The sequence below is a fragment of the Pleurodeles waltl genome, unplaced genomic scaffold, assembly GCF_031143425.1.
Source record: "Pleurodeles waltl isolate 20211129_DDA unplaced genomic scaffold, aPleWal1.hap1.20221129 scaffold_72, whole genome shotgun sequence".
Classification (NCBI taxonomy): Eukaryota; Metazoa; Chordata; class Amphibia; order Caudata; family Salamandridae; genus Pleurodeles; species Pleurodeles waltl.
Genome location: NW_027150393.1, coordinates 2,609,111 through 2,623,461, shown reverse-complemented (window position 1 = coordinate 2,623,461; position 14,351 = coordinate 2,609,111). Strand labels below are relative to the sequence as shown.

General features: G+C 48.7%; 4 non-coding genes across 4 annotated transcripts; all 4 read left to right on the top strand.

Annotated features, from left to right (window-relative positions):
* Positions 1–1,575: 1,575 nt before the first annotated feature.
* TRNAP-AGG (transfer RNA proline (anticodon AGG)) lies at positions 1,576–1,647 on the top strand. Its single transcript has one exon. It is a non-coding gene; the product is annotated as a tRNA-Pro (tRNA).
* Positions 1,648–5,157: 3,510 nt separating this feature from the next.
* Positions 5,158–5,229, top strand: TRNAP-AGG (transfer RNA proline (anticodon AGG)). Its single transcript has one exon. It is a non-coding gene; the product is annotated as a tRNA-Pro (tRNA).
* A 3,511-nt stretch (positions 5,230–8,740) lies between these two features.
* On the top strand, positions 8,741–8,812 carry TRNAP-AGG (transfer RNA proline (anticodon AGG)). The gene has a single exon. It is a non-coding gene; the product is annotated as a tRNA-Pro (tRNA).
* A 3,511-nt stretch (positions 8,813–12,323) lies between these two features.
* Positions 12,324–12,395, top strand: TRNAP-AGG (transfer RNA proline (anticodon AGG)). Its single transcript has one exon. It is a non-coding gene; the product is annotated as a tRNA-Pro (tRNA).
* The last annotated feature ends 1,956 nt before the right edge of the window (positions 12,396–14,351 follow it).

Here is a 14,351-nt window from a genome sequence, read left to right as displayed (position 1 = left end):
CTCTTGTAAGATGTCATGTTGCAATGCAATACATGCTTTATACTGGCGTCGAGACGGTTCAGCATCATGAAGGTATGCGAGATTTCTTTGCAACTGCTTTTCTGTGCTGGAGCAGCAGTGCTCGTAGGAACATTAAATGCACAGTGCTTCTCCATGGTAATTTCGGGTCCAGTTCTGAAATCACCTCTTGGAATGAAAGTGATCCCAGTTCCTTTCTTCCAAGGGAAGAGATTGTGTTCCGGAAGGCTCAGCTTTGAGCGTCATGAACATTGGCCCTCATCCTTGCATCCCAGTCCAATGCATAGCCACATAAAGCAAGCAGGTGTGTCTGTTTCCATAGTGTGGTGGTTCCAGTACAATGCATAGCCACATGAAGCAAGCCGGCAAGTGTGTCTGCTTGTGTAGTGTAGTGGTTATCATGCGCACCTCACATGCGAAAGGTCCCTGGTTCGAGTCGCTGGGCTTTTTCACAGTATTTGCATTTCCTGCCTCACCTGACAGACAAGCTGAGATAAAAGAGACTGTGTCTATCCCTCACCATCGTGAGGTACTACGCTCCTGGGGCATCTGTCACAGCTCACCAAGAGGAGTTGCGCCAGCTTACGGCAGTCAGTTGCTCACTGTTTGACCTTTGCAATGAAGCCTGAGCCTACAGCATTCAAGCCAGCCAAGGAAGGAAGGTACGAGAGCGAAAATAGCTTTCCTGCCCTCACCAAGAACACACACCTTGAGCAAATAAAGTGCCAGACTTACAAGGCCCTATCGCCACCGGAGCATCACTTTTAGTGACGCCTCCGGTGGCACTATGCACTGCGCGGTATTTACAAGATGGCGTTCAGCCACTTTTTGTGGCTTAACACCACCTTGTAAATACGGCCCCTTAGCACGCAGCGCGTTCCCTGGAAGGGGCGTGCAATGGGTGTTGTTGGGAGTGTGCCACAGCAACACCATAGCATTTTGATGCTGCTCCAGATTTAGGAGTTGGCGTAAATCTGCGTCAGCGCCAAAATCCAACGCCATCCCAGGGGTGTCGTTAGAGTGGCGCACTGAGGAGAAATGTTTTCATTTCTCCTTGATTTTGCTCTTTCTATGTGTGATGCATTCTGCAGCACACATAGAAGTAAGAGCAAATCACCATTGAAGATTTTTTTTTGGGGCAGGAAGGTTTCCCTTCCTGCACAAAAACAATTTCCCCCTCAACGCAGTCATCCTTGTACCATGGTGCAAGAACGGCTGCGTTGGCGCTCAGCAGCTAATTTAGAGCTGGCGCAGGGGGAAGCACAGGGGTGCGCTGTATTCTACTAAATACGGCGCTTTCCTGCATTTTGAAAATGACGGCACGTGGGGCTTGCAAATTTGGCACAGCGTCGCGCTTAGTCATTTTCTTGTAAATCTGGGCCAAAATGTCTAAAGGATAGAGGCTTTTTATGTCATGTTCGATGAAGACCATGCAAATGACTCTAGTCGTACTGCAAAAGAGAGCACCATGTGCAGTTTCTTGCTTTGGGATGTAGTCTCCCACTCTCTGTCACCAATCCTCCGAGCAGGGTCGGAGCCGTTGCATTTCTGTGCCCAGGCTCGTTGGTCTAGGGGTATGATTCTCGCTTAGGGTGCGAGAGGTCCCGGGTTCAAATCCTGGACGAGCCCATTTTAGCGGAAAACAATCAAATCCTGCTCAAAATACACAACCCCTCAACATTTCTCATTTTACTCGAAGCATTGTTGCGCAAAACATATTTTTTGCCTCAGGCGAAAAATGGATTACAATGCCTTGGCTTCCTTCCTGCTTGCTCTCAGTGCGCCCTGTGTGATGATTTCACAGGCTCTCCTTCCTGGCATTTAGGCATCAGATATTTGTCTGTCTCTGCCCGCAGCTATGGGATTTTTCAGGACGTCTGAGTGTATGCATGCTGGCCGACACCGCTGCAATTTTCACACTTACCCCTCGCATTCCGAGCAACTGCTGATAAAGTATAGAGGAAATCGTGCAAACATATGAGGGGAACTGTGCTCCTTCAGTCAAATCAGCAAGCTTGTTTCTGTAGTGTAGTGGTTATCACGTTCGCCTCACACGCGAAAAGTCCCCGGTTTGAGACCGGGCAGAAACACTTGGCAGCAGCAGCTTTTGTGTTTGCTCCCTAAAACCTCAGTCTCTCTCAATGCACACTTAGACAGAAATGACCTTTAAAAACTTGTGACCTGTGTAAAACGTGCTTTACTATTGCAGGACGCTAAAAAGTTATCTGCATCCCTCGGTGGTCGTGCATGTGCATTGTTTCTTGTTCTGTTTTTTTTTTTTTTCTTGGCCATGTTATATTGTGGGGCCTTTAAAGCTGTGACTTTGATAGGAACATTGCAAGCGGCAAAATCAACAAGTGCAGACTGAAGAGTCCGACCTGCACACTGTTTTGGCTGTCAGGATGGCCGAGTGGTCTAAGGCGCCAGACTCAAGAGAGCTTGATCTTCAGTGAAGCTGAGCCTTCTGGTCTCTTCATGGAGGCGTGGGTTCAAATCCCACTTCTGACAGGTGTATTTTCTTCCCTTAAATCTTGCTCTGCTTGCAGAGCCAGCTCCTCACACCACTATCTTTGGAAGCTGCTGTGGCATGTGAGGAGAAATCCACCAACCCATCGGCTGGGCCCTCAATCAAAATTCTGTGTATTACTGGAAGGGGCGTCTCAGGCACACCTTCTGTTAGAGCTGCACTTTATGACAGTAACTACCATGCTGGTTTCTACTTAAGCAGTTGATTCTATCGTTTGAAGTGAGGCTCTCCTGCCACCTTTTGGGCAAAGAAGACTCTGCCCCTGCAACAACACAGGCAGACAAGCTCAAACTAGGTTTCTTGGTTAGGTGGGCGGAGCATATTGGCAATGGTGCCTCCTCGTGACTTGCAATTTACATGAAGAAGACAGAGAGGCAGCTGGGAGTAGGCAGTACCCATGAACCCCTGAACACTGTCTTGCGACTAGCACACAATTCTGAAATGAGGCGGGGGAAAGGAGGTGATTTCCCCATCAAGGGCCATTCCGGGAAATCAGCCACCCTGCGTCTCCCAGGTGAGTGTTTCAGGCCTATGAGCCACTAATATAAATCTCGCCTGATCGAGCGTGATCGAGCGCTGACCGAGCAAGTGTGCTTGAATCCAAGAGGCATGCTCCTCTGGCTCAAGAGCTAGCAGGCCCTTCAGTGCTTCTGGTTGGGAAATCTAAGGTGCAAGGGTCCATGACTAGCAGCGGGTTACAACTACCAGAAAGGGTCTGCTTTTCACATCAGTCCCCTAGTTCAGCTCACTGGCACAGGGCATTTTGACTACCTCTTGCCTTGCTAGAGACAAACAAAAAATCCTTGACAGAAAACATCAATTGCTATGGCACGCTTAGAGAGAGAGAGCCTCCAAATGGCCCTGCTTTTCTGAAAGACGCTTCAGAAGATGTTTCAAATGACTATGCAGCGGCAGTCTAGTTGGTATAGGGGTATGATTCTCGCTTCGGGTGTGAGAGGACCTCGGTTCAAATCCCAGACAAACCCCTACCTTTAGAGGTTCAGTCTGTGTTTTAAACAGGAGTATTTCTGCTTTTCACTCTTGTAAGATGTCATGTTGCAATGCAATACATGCTTTATACTGGCGTCGAGACGGTTCAGCATCATGAAGGTATGCGAGATTTCTTTGCAACTGCTTTTCTGTGCTGGAGCAGCAGTGCTCGTAGGAACATTAAATGCACAGTGCTTCTCCATGGTAATTTCGGGTCCAGTTCTGAAATCACCTCTTGGAATGAAAGTGATCCCAGTTCCTTTCTTCCAAGGGAAGAGATTGTGTTCCGGAAGGCTCAGCTTTGAGCGTCATGAACATTGGCCCTCATCCTTGCATCCCAGTCCAATGCATAGCCACATAAAGCAAGCAGGTGTGTCTGTTTCCATAGTGTGGTGGTTCCAGTACAATGCATAGCCACATGAAGCAAGCCGGCAAGTGTGTCTGCTTGTGTAGTGTAGTGGTTATCATGCGCACCTCACATGCGAAAGGTCCCTGGTTCGAGTCGCTGGGCTTTTTCACAGTATTTGCATTTCCTGCCTCACCTGACAGGCAAGCTGAGATAAAAGAGACTGTGTCTATCCCTCCCCATCGTGAGGTACTACGCTCCTGGGGCATCTGTCACAGCTCACCAAGAGGAGTTGCGCCAGCTTACGGCAGTCAGTTGCTCACTGTTTGACCTTTGCAATGAAGCCTGAGCCTACAGCATTCAAGCCAGCCAAGGAAGGAAGGTACGAGAGCGAAAATAGCTTTCCTGCCCTCACCAAGAACACACACCTTGAGCAAATAAAGTGCCAGACTTACAAGGCCCTATCGCCACCGGAGCATCACTTTTAGTGACGCCCCGGTGGCACTATGCACTGCGCGGTATTTACAAGATGGCGTTCAGCCACTTTTTGTGGCTTAACACCACCTTGTAAATACGGCCCCTTAGCACGCAGCGCGTTCCCTGGAAGGGGCGTGCAATGGGTGTTGTTGGGAGTGTGCCACAGCAACACCATAGCATTTTGATGCTGCTCCAGATTTAGGAGTTGGCGTAAATCTGCGTCAGCGCCAAAATCCAACGCCATCCCAGGGGTGTCGTTAGAGTGGCGCACTGAGGAGAAATGTTTTCATTTCTCCTTGTTTTTGCTCTTGCTATGTGTGATGCATTCTGCAGCACACATAGAAGTAAGAGCAAATCACCATTGAAGATTTTTTTTTTGGGCAGGAAGGTGTCCCTTCCTGCACAAAAACAATTTCCCCCTCAACGCAGTCATCCTTGTACCATGGTGCAAGAACGGCTGCGTTGGCGCTCAGCAGCTAATTTAGAGCTGGCGCAGGGGGAAGCACAGGGGTGCGCTGTATTCTACTAAATACGGCGCTTTCCTGCATTTTGAAAATGACGGCACGTGGGGCTTGCAAATTTGGCACAGCGTCGCGCTTAGTCATTTTCTTGTAAATCTGGGCCAAAATGTCTAAAGGATAGAGGCTTTTTATGTCATGTTCGATGAAGACCATGCAAATGACTCTAGTCGTACTGCAAAAGAGAGCACCATGTGCAGTTTCTTGCTTTGGGATGTAGTCTCCCACTCTCTGTCACCAATCCTCCGAGCAGGGTCGGAGCCGTTGCATTTCTGTGCCCAGGCTCGTTGGTCTAGGGGTATGATTCTCGCTTAGGGTGCGAGAGGTCCCGGGTTCAAATCCCGGACGAGCCCATTTTAGCGGAAAACAATCAAATCCTGCTCAAAATACACAACCCCTCAACATTTCTCATTTTACTCGAAGCATTGTTGCGCAAAACATATTTTTTGCCTCAGGCGAAAAATGGATTACAATGCCTTGGCTTCCTTCCTGCTTGCTCTCAGTGCGCCCTGTGTGATGATTTCACAGGCTCTCCTTCCTGGCATTTAGGCATCAGATATTTGTCTGTCTCTGCCCGCAGCTATGGGATTTTTCAGGACGTCTGAGTGTATGCATGCTGGCCGACACCGCTGCAATTTTCACACTTACCCCTCGCATTCCGAGCAACTGCTGATAAAGTATAGAGGAAATCGTGCAAACATATGAGGGGAACTGTGCTCCTTCAGTCAAATCAGCAAGCTTGTTTCTGTAGTGTAGTGGTTATCACGTTCGCCTCACACGCGAAAAGTCCCCGGTTTGAGACCGGGCAGAAACACTTGGCAGCAGCAGCTTTTGTGTTTGCTCCCTAAAACCTCAGTCTCTCTCAATGCACACTTAGACAGAAATGACCTTTAAAAACTTGTGACCTGTGTAAAACGTGCTTTACTATTGCAGGACGCTAAAAAGTTATCTGCATCCCTCGGTGGTCGTGCATGTGCATTGTTTCTTGTTCTGTTTTTTTTTTTTTTTCTTGGCCATGTTATATTGTGGGGCCTTTAAAGCTGTGACTTTGATAGGAACATTGCAAGCGGCAAAATCAACAAGTGCAGACTGAAGAGTCCGACCTGCACACTGTTTTGGCTGTCAGGATGGCCGAGTGGTCTAAGGCGCCAGACTCAAGAGAGCTTGATCTTCAGTGAAGCTGAGCCTTCTGGTCTCTTCATGGAGGCGTGGGTTCAAATCCCACTTCTGACAGGTGTATTTTCTTCCCTTAAATCTTGCTCTGCTTGCAGAGCCAGCTCCTCACACCACTATCTTTGGAAGCTGCTGTGGCATGTGAGGAGAAATCCACCAACCCATCGGCTGGGCCCTCAATCAAAATTCTGTGTATTACTGGAAGGGGCGTCTCAGGCACACCTTCTGTTAGAGCTGCACTTTATGACAGTAACTACCATGCTGGTTTCTACTTAAGCAGTTGATTCTATCGTTTGAAGTGAGGCTCTCCTGCCACCTTTTGGGCAAAGAAGACTCTGCCCCTGCAACAACACAGGCAGACAAGCTCAAACTAGGTTTCTTGGTTAGGTGGGCGGAGCATATTGGCAATGGTGCCTCCTCGTGACTTGCAATTTACATGAAGAAGACAGAGAGGCAGCTGGGAGTAGGCAGTACCCATGAACCCCTGAACACTGTCTTGCGACTAGCACACAATTCTGAAATGAGGCGGGGGAAAGGAGGTGATTTCCCCATCAAGGGCCATTCCGGGAAATCAGCCACCCTGCGTCTCCCAGGTGAGTGTTTCAGGCCTATGAGCCACTAATATAAATCTCGCCTGATCGAGCCTGATCGAGCGCTGACCGAGCAAGTGTGCTTGAATCCAAGAGGCATGCTCCTCTGGCTCAAGAGCTAGCAGGCCCTTCAGTGCTTCTGGTTGGGAAATCTAAGGTGCAAGGGTCCATGACTAGCAGCGGGTTACAACTACCAGAAAGGGTCTGCTTTTCACATCAGTCCCCTAGTTCAGCTCACTGGCACAGGGCATTTTGACTACCTCTTGCCTTGCTAGAGACAAACAAAAAATCCTTGACAGAAAACATCAATTGCTATGGCACGCTTAGAGAGAGAGAGCCTCCAAATGGCCCTGCTTTTCTGAAAGACGCTTCAGAAGATGTTTCAAATGACTATGCAGCGGCAGTCTAGTTGGTATAGGGGTATGATTCTCGCTTCGGGTGTGAGAGGACCTCGGTTCAAATCCCAGACAAACCCCTACCTTTATAGGTTCAGTCTGTGTTTTAAACAGGAGTATTTCTGCTTTTCACTCTTGTAAGATGTCATGTTGCAATGCAATACATGCTTTATACTGGCGTCGAGACGGTTCAGCATCATGAAGGTATGCGAGATTTCTTTGCAACTGCTTTTCTGTGCTGGAGCAGCAGTGCTCGTAGGAACATTAAATGCACAGTGCTTCTCCATGGTAATTTCGGGTCCAGTTCTGAAATCACCTCTTGGAATGAAAGTGATCCCAGTTCCTTTCTTCCAAGGGAAGAGATTGTGTTCCGGAAGGCTCAGCTTTGAGCGTCATGAACATTGGCCCTCATCCTTGCATCCCAGTCCAATGCATAGCCACATAAAGCAAGCAGGTGTGTCTGTTTCCATAGTGTGGTGGTTCCAGTACAATGCATAGCCACATGAAGCAAGCCGGCAAGTGTGTCTGCTTGTGTAGTGTAGTGGTTATCATGCGCACCTCACATGCGAAAGGTCCCTGGTTCGAGTCGCTGGGCTTTTTCACAGTATTTGCATTTCCTGCCTCACCTGACAGGCAAGCTGAGATAAAAGAGACTGTGTCTATCCCTCACCATCGTGAGGTACTACGCTCCTGGGGCATCTGTCACAGCTCACCAAGAGGAGTTGCGCCAGCTTACGGCAGTCAGTTGCTCACTGTTTGACCTTTGCAATGAAGCCTGAGCCTACAGCATTCAAGCCAGCCAAGGAAGGAAGGTACGAGAGCGAAAATAGCTTTCCTGCCCTCACCAAGAACACACACCTTGAGCAAATAAAGTGCCAGACTTACAAGGCCCTATCGCCACCGGAGCATCACTTTTAGTGACGCCCCGGTGGCACTATGCACTGCGCGGTATTTACAAGATGGCGTTCAGCCACTTTTTGTGGCTTAACACCACCTTGTAAATACGGCCCCTTAGCACGCAGCGCGTTCCCTGGAAGGGGCGTGCAATGGGTGTTGTTGGGAGTGTGCCACAGCAACACCATAGCATTTTGATGCTGCTCCAGATTTAGGAGTTGGCGTAAATCTGCGTCAGCGCCAAAATCCAACGCCATCCCAGGGGTGTCGTTAGAGTGGCGCACTGAGGAGAAATGTTTTCATTTCTCCTTGTTTTTGCTCTTGCTATGTGTGATGCATTCTGCAGCACACATAGAAGTAAGAGCAAATCACCATTGAAGATTTTTTTTTTGGGCAGGAAGGTGTCCCTTCCTGCACAAAAACAATTTCCCCCTCAACGCAGTCATCCTTGTACCATGGTGCAAGAACGGCTGCGTTGGCGCTCAGCAGCTAATTTAGAGCTGGCGCAGGGGGAAGCACAGGGGTGCGCTGTATTCTACTAAATACGGCGCTTTCCTGCATTTTGAAAATGACGGCACGTGGGGCTTGCAAATTTGGCACAGCGTCGCGCTTAGTCATTTTCTTGTAAATCTGGGCCAAAATGTCTAAAGGATAGAGGCTTTTTATGTCATGTTCGATGAAGACCATGCAAATGACTCTAGTCGTACTGCAAAAGAGAGCACCATGTGCAGTTTCTTGCTTTGGGATGTAGTCTCCCACTCTCTGTCACCAATCCTCCGAGCAGGGTCGGAGCCGTTGCATTTCTGTGCCCAGGCTCGTTGGTCTAGGGGTATGATTCTCGCTTAGGGTGCGAGAGGTCCCGGGTTCAAATCCCGGACGAGCCCATTTTAGCGGAAAACAATCAAATCCTGCTCAAAATACACAACCCCTCAACATTTCTCATTTTACTCGAAGCATTGTTGCGCAAAACATATTTTTTGCCTCAGGCGAAAAATGGATTACAATGCCTTGGCTTCCTTCCTGCTTGCTCTCAGTGCGCCCTGTGTGATGATTTCACAGGCTCTCCTTCCTGGCATTTAGGCATCAGATATTTGTCTGTCTCTGCCCGCAGCTATGGGATTTTTCAGGACGTCTGAGTGTATGCATGCTGGCCGACACCGCTGCAATTTTCACACTTACCCCTCGCATTCCGAGCAACTGCTGATAAAGTATAGAGGAAATCGTGCAAACATATGAGGGGAACTGTGCTCCTTCAGTCAAATCAGCAAGCTTGTTTCTGTAGTGTAGTGGTTATCACGTTCGCCTCACACGCGAAAAGTCCCCGGTTTGAGACCGGGCAGAAACACTTGGCAGCAGCAGCTTTTGTGTTTGCTCCCTAAAACCTCAGTCTCTCTCAATGCACACTTAGACAGAAATGACCTTTAAAAACTTGTGACCTGTGTAAAACGTGCTTTACTATTGCAGGACGCTAAAAAGTTATCTGCATCCCTCGGTGGTCGTGCATGTGCATTGTTTCTTGTTCTGTTTTTTTTTTTTTTTCTTGGCCATGTTATATTGTGGGGCCTTTAAAGCTGTGACTTTGATAGGAACATTGCAAGCGGCAAAATCAACAAGTGCAGACTGAAGAGTCCGACCTGCACACTGTTTTGGCTGTCAGGATGGCCGAGTGGTCTAAGGCGCCAGACTCAAGAGAGCTTGATTTTCAGTGAAGCTGAGCCTTCTGGTCTCTTCATGGAGGCGTGGGTTCAAATCCCACTTCTGACAGGTGTATTTTCTTCCCTTAAATCTTGCTCTGCTTGCAGAGCCAGCTCCTCAGACCACTATCTTTGGAAGCTGCTGTGGCATGTGAGGAGAAATCCACCAACCCATCGGCTGGGCCCTCAATCAAAATTCTGTGTATTACTGGAAGGGGCGTCTCAGGCACACCTTCTGTTAGAGCTGCACTTTATGACAGTAACTACCATGCTGGTTTCTACTTAAGCAGTTGATTCTATCGTTTGAAGTGAGGCTCTCCTGCCACCTTTTGGGCAAAGAAGACTCTGCCCCTGCAACAACACAGGCAGACAAGCTCAAACTAGGTTTCTTGGTTAGGTGGGCGGAGCATATTGGCAATGGTGCCTCCTCGTGACTTGCAATTTACATGAAGAAGACAGAGAGGCAGCTGGGAGTAGGCAGTACCCATGAACCCCTGAACACTGTCTTGCGACTAGCACACAATTCTGAAATGAGGCGGGGGAAAGGAGGTGATTTCCCCATCAAGAGCCATTCCGGGAAATCAGCCACCCTGCGTCTCCCAGGTGAGTGTTTCAGGCCTATGAGCCACTAATATAAATCTCGCCTGATCGAGCCTGATCGAGCGCTGACCGAGCAAGTGTGCTTGAATCCAAGAGGCATGCTCCTCTGGCTCAAGAGCTAGCAGGCCCTTCAGTGCTTCTGGTTGGGAAATCTAAGGTGCAAGGGTCCATGACTAGCAGCGGGTTACAACTACCAGAAAGGGTCTGCTTTTCACATCAGTCCCCTAGTTCAGCTCACTGGCACAGGGCATTTTGACTACCTCTTGCCTTGCTAGAGACAAACAAAAAATCCTTGACAGAAAACATCAATTGCTATTACACGCTTAGAGAGAGAGAGCCTCCAAATGGCCCTGCTTTTCTGAAAGACGCTTCAGAAGATGTTTCAAATGACTATGCAGCGGCAGTCTAGTTGGTATAGGGGTATGATTCTCGCTTCGGGTGTGAGAGGACCTCGGTTCAAATCCCAGACAAACCCCTACCTTTAGAGGTTCAGTCTGTGTTTTAAACAGGAGTATTTCTGCTTTTCACTCTTGTAAGATGTCATGTTGCAATGCAATACATGCTTTATACTGGCGTCGAGACGGTTCAGCATCATGAAGGTATGCGAGATTTCTTTGCAACTGCTTTTCTGTGCTGGAGCAGCAGTGCTCGTAGGAACATTAAATGCACAGTGCTTCTCCATGGTAATTTCGGGTCCAGTTCTGAAATCACCTCTTGGAATGAAAGTGATCCCAGTTCCTTTCTTCCAAGGGAAGAGATTGTGTTCCGGAAGGCTCAGCTTTGAGCGTCATGAACATTGGCCCTCATCCTTGCATCCCAGTCCAATGCATAGCCACATAAAGCAAGCAGGTGTGTCTGTTTCCATAGTGTGGTGGTTCCAGTACAATGCATAGCCACATGAAGCAAGCCGGCAAGTGTGTCTGCTTGTGTAGTGTAGTGGTTATCATGCGCACCTCACATGCGAAAGGTCCCTGGTTCGAGTCGCTGGGCTTTTTCACAGTATTTGCATTTCCTGCCTCACCTGACAGGCAAGCTGAGATAAAAGAGACTGTGTCTATCCCTCACCATCGTGAGGTACTACGCTCCTGGGGCATCTGTCACAGCTCACCAAGAGGAGTTGCGCCAGCTTACGGCAGTCAGTTGCTCACTGTTTGACCTTTGCAATGAAGCCTGAGCCTACAGCATTCAAGCCAGCCAAGGAAGGAAGGTACGAGAGCGAAAATAGCTTTCCTGCCCTCACCAAGAACACACACCTTGAGCAAATAAAGTGCCAGACTTACAAGGCCCTATCGCCACCGGAGCATCACTTTTAGTGACGCCCCGGTGGCACTATGCACTGCGCGGTATTTACAAGATGGCGTTCAGCCACTTTTTGTGGCTTAACACCACCTTGTAAATACGGCCCCTTAGCACGCAGCGCGTTCCCTGGAAGGGGCGTGCAATGGGTGTTGTTGGGAGTGTGCCACAGCAACACCATAGCATTTTGATGCTGCTCCAGATTTAGGAGTTGGCGTAAATCTGCGTCAGCGCCAAAATCCAACGCCATCCCAGGGGTGTCGTTAGAGTGGCGCACTGAGGAGAAATGTTTTCATTTCTCCTTGTTTTTGCTCTTGCTATGTGTGATGCATTCTGCAGCACACATAGAAGTAAGAGCAAATCACCATTGAAGATTTTTTTTTTGGGCAGGAAGGTGTCCCTTCCTGCACAAAAACAATTTCCCCCTCAACGCAGTCATCCTTGTACCATGGTGCAAGAACGGCTGCGTTGGCGCTCAGCAGCTAATTTAGAGCTGGCGCAGGGGGAAGCACAGGGGTGCGCTGTATTCTACTAAATACGGCGCTTTCCTGCATTTTGAAAATGACGGCACGTGGGGCTTGCAAATTTGGCACAGCGTCGCGCTTAGTCATTTTCTTGTAAATCTGGGCCAAAATGTCTAAAGGATAGAGGCTTTTTATGTCATGTTCGATGAAGACCATGCAAATGACTCTAGTCGTACTGCAAAAGAGAGCACCATGTGCAGTTTCTTGCTTTGGGATGTAGTCTCCCACTCTCTGTCACCAATCCTCCGAGCAGGGTCGGAGCCGTTGCATTTCTGTGCCCAGGCTCGTTGGTCTAGGGGTATGATTCTCGCTTAGGGTGCGAGAGGTCCCGGGTTCAAATCCCGGACGAGCCCATTTTAGCGGAAAACAATCAAATCCTGCTCAAAATACACAACCCCTCAACATTTCTCATTTTACTCGAAGCATTGTTGCGCAAAACATATTTTTTGCCTCAGGCGAAAAATGGATTACAATGCCTTGGCTTCCTTCCTGCTTGCTCTCAGTGCGCCCTGTGTGATGATTTCACAGGCTCTCCTTCCTGGCATTTAGGCATCAGATATTTGTCTGTCTCTGCCCGCAGCTATGGGATTTTTCAGGACGTCTGAGTGTATGCATGCTGGCCGACACCGCTGCAATTTTCACACTTACCCCTCGCATTCCGAGCAACTGCTGATAAAGTATAGAGGAAATCGTGCAAACATATGAGGGGAACTGTGCTCCTTCAGTCAAATCAGCAAGCTTGTTTCTGTAGTGTAGTGGTTATCACGTTCGCCTCACACGCGAAAAGTCCCCGGTTTGAGACCGGGCAGAAACACTTGGCAGCAGCAGCTTTTGTGTTTGCTCCCTAAAACCTCAGTCTCTCTCAATGCACACTTAGACAGAAATGACCTTTAAAAACTTGTGACCTGTGTAAAACGTGCTTTACTATTGCAGGACGCTAAAAAGTTATCTGCATCCCTCGGTGGTCGTGCATGTGCATTGTTTCTTGTTCTGTTTTTTTTTTTTTTTCTTGGCCATGTTATATTGTGGGGCCTTTAAAGCTGTGACTTTGATAGGAACATTGCAAGCGGCAAAATCAACAAGTGCAGACTGAAGAGTCCGACCTGCACACTGTTTTGGCTGTCAGGATGGCCGAGTGGTCTAAGGCGCCAGACTCAAGAGAGCTTGATCTTCAGTGAAGCTGAGCCTTCTGGTCTCTTCATGGAGGCGTGGGTTCAAATCCCACTTCTGACAGGTGTATTTTCTTCCCTTAAATCTTGCTCTGCTTGCAGAGCCAGCTCCTCACACCACTATCTTTGGAAGCTGCTGTGGCATGTGAGGAGAAATCCACCAACCCATCGGCTGGGCCCTCAATCAAAATTCTGTGTATTACTGGAAGGGGCGTCTCAGGCACACCTTCTGTTAGAGCTGCACTTTATGACAGTAACTACCATGCTGGTTTCTACTTAAGCAGTTGATTCTATCGTTTGAAGTGAGGCTCTCCTGCCACCTTTTGGGCAAAGAAGACTCTGCCCCTGCAACAACACAGGCAGACAAGCTCAAACTAGGTTTCTTGGTTAGGTGGGCGGAGCATATTGGCAATGGTGCCTCCTCGTGACTTGCAATTTACATGAAGAAGACAGAGAGGCAGCTGGGAGTAGGCAGTACCCATGAACCCCTGAACACTGTCTTGCGACTAGCACACAATTCTGAAATGAGGCGGGGGAAAGGAGGTGATTTCCCCATCAAGGGCCATTCCGGGAAATCAGCCACCCTGCGTCTCCCAGGTGAGTGTTTCAGGCCTATGAGCCACTAATATAAATCTCGCCTGATCGAGCCTGATCGAGCGCTGACCGAGCAAGTGTGCTTGAATCCAAGAGGCATGCTCCTCTGGCTCAAGAGCTAGCAGGCCCTTCAGTGCTTCTGGTTGGGAAATCTAAGGTGCAAGGGTCCATGACTAGCAGCGGGTTACAACTACCAGAAAGGGTCTGCTTTTCACATCAGTCCCCTAGTTCAGCTCACTGGCACAGGGCATTTTGACTACCTCTTGCCTTGCTAGAGACAAACAAAAAATCCTTGACAGAAAACATCAATTGCTATGGCACGCTTAGAGAGAGAGAGCCTCCAAATGGCCCTGCTTTTCTGAAAGACGCTTCAGAAGATGTTTCAAATGACTATGCAGCGGCAGTCTAGTTGGTATAGGGGTATGATTCTCGCTTCGGGTGTGAGAGGACCTCGGTTCAAATCCCAGACAAACCCCTACCTTTATAGGTTCAGTCTGTGTTTTAAACAGGAGTATTTCTGCTTTTCACTCTTGTAAGATGTCATGT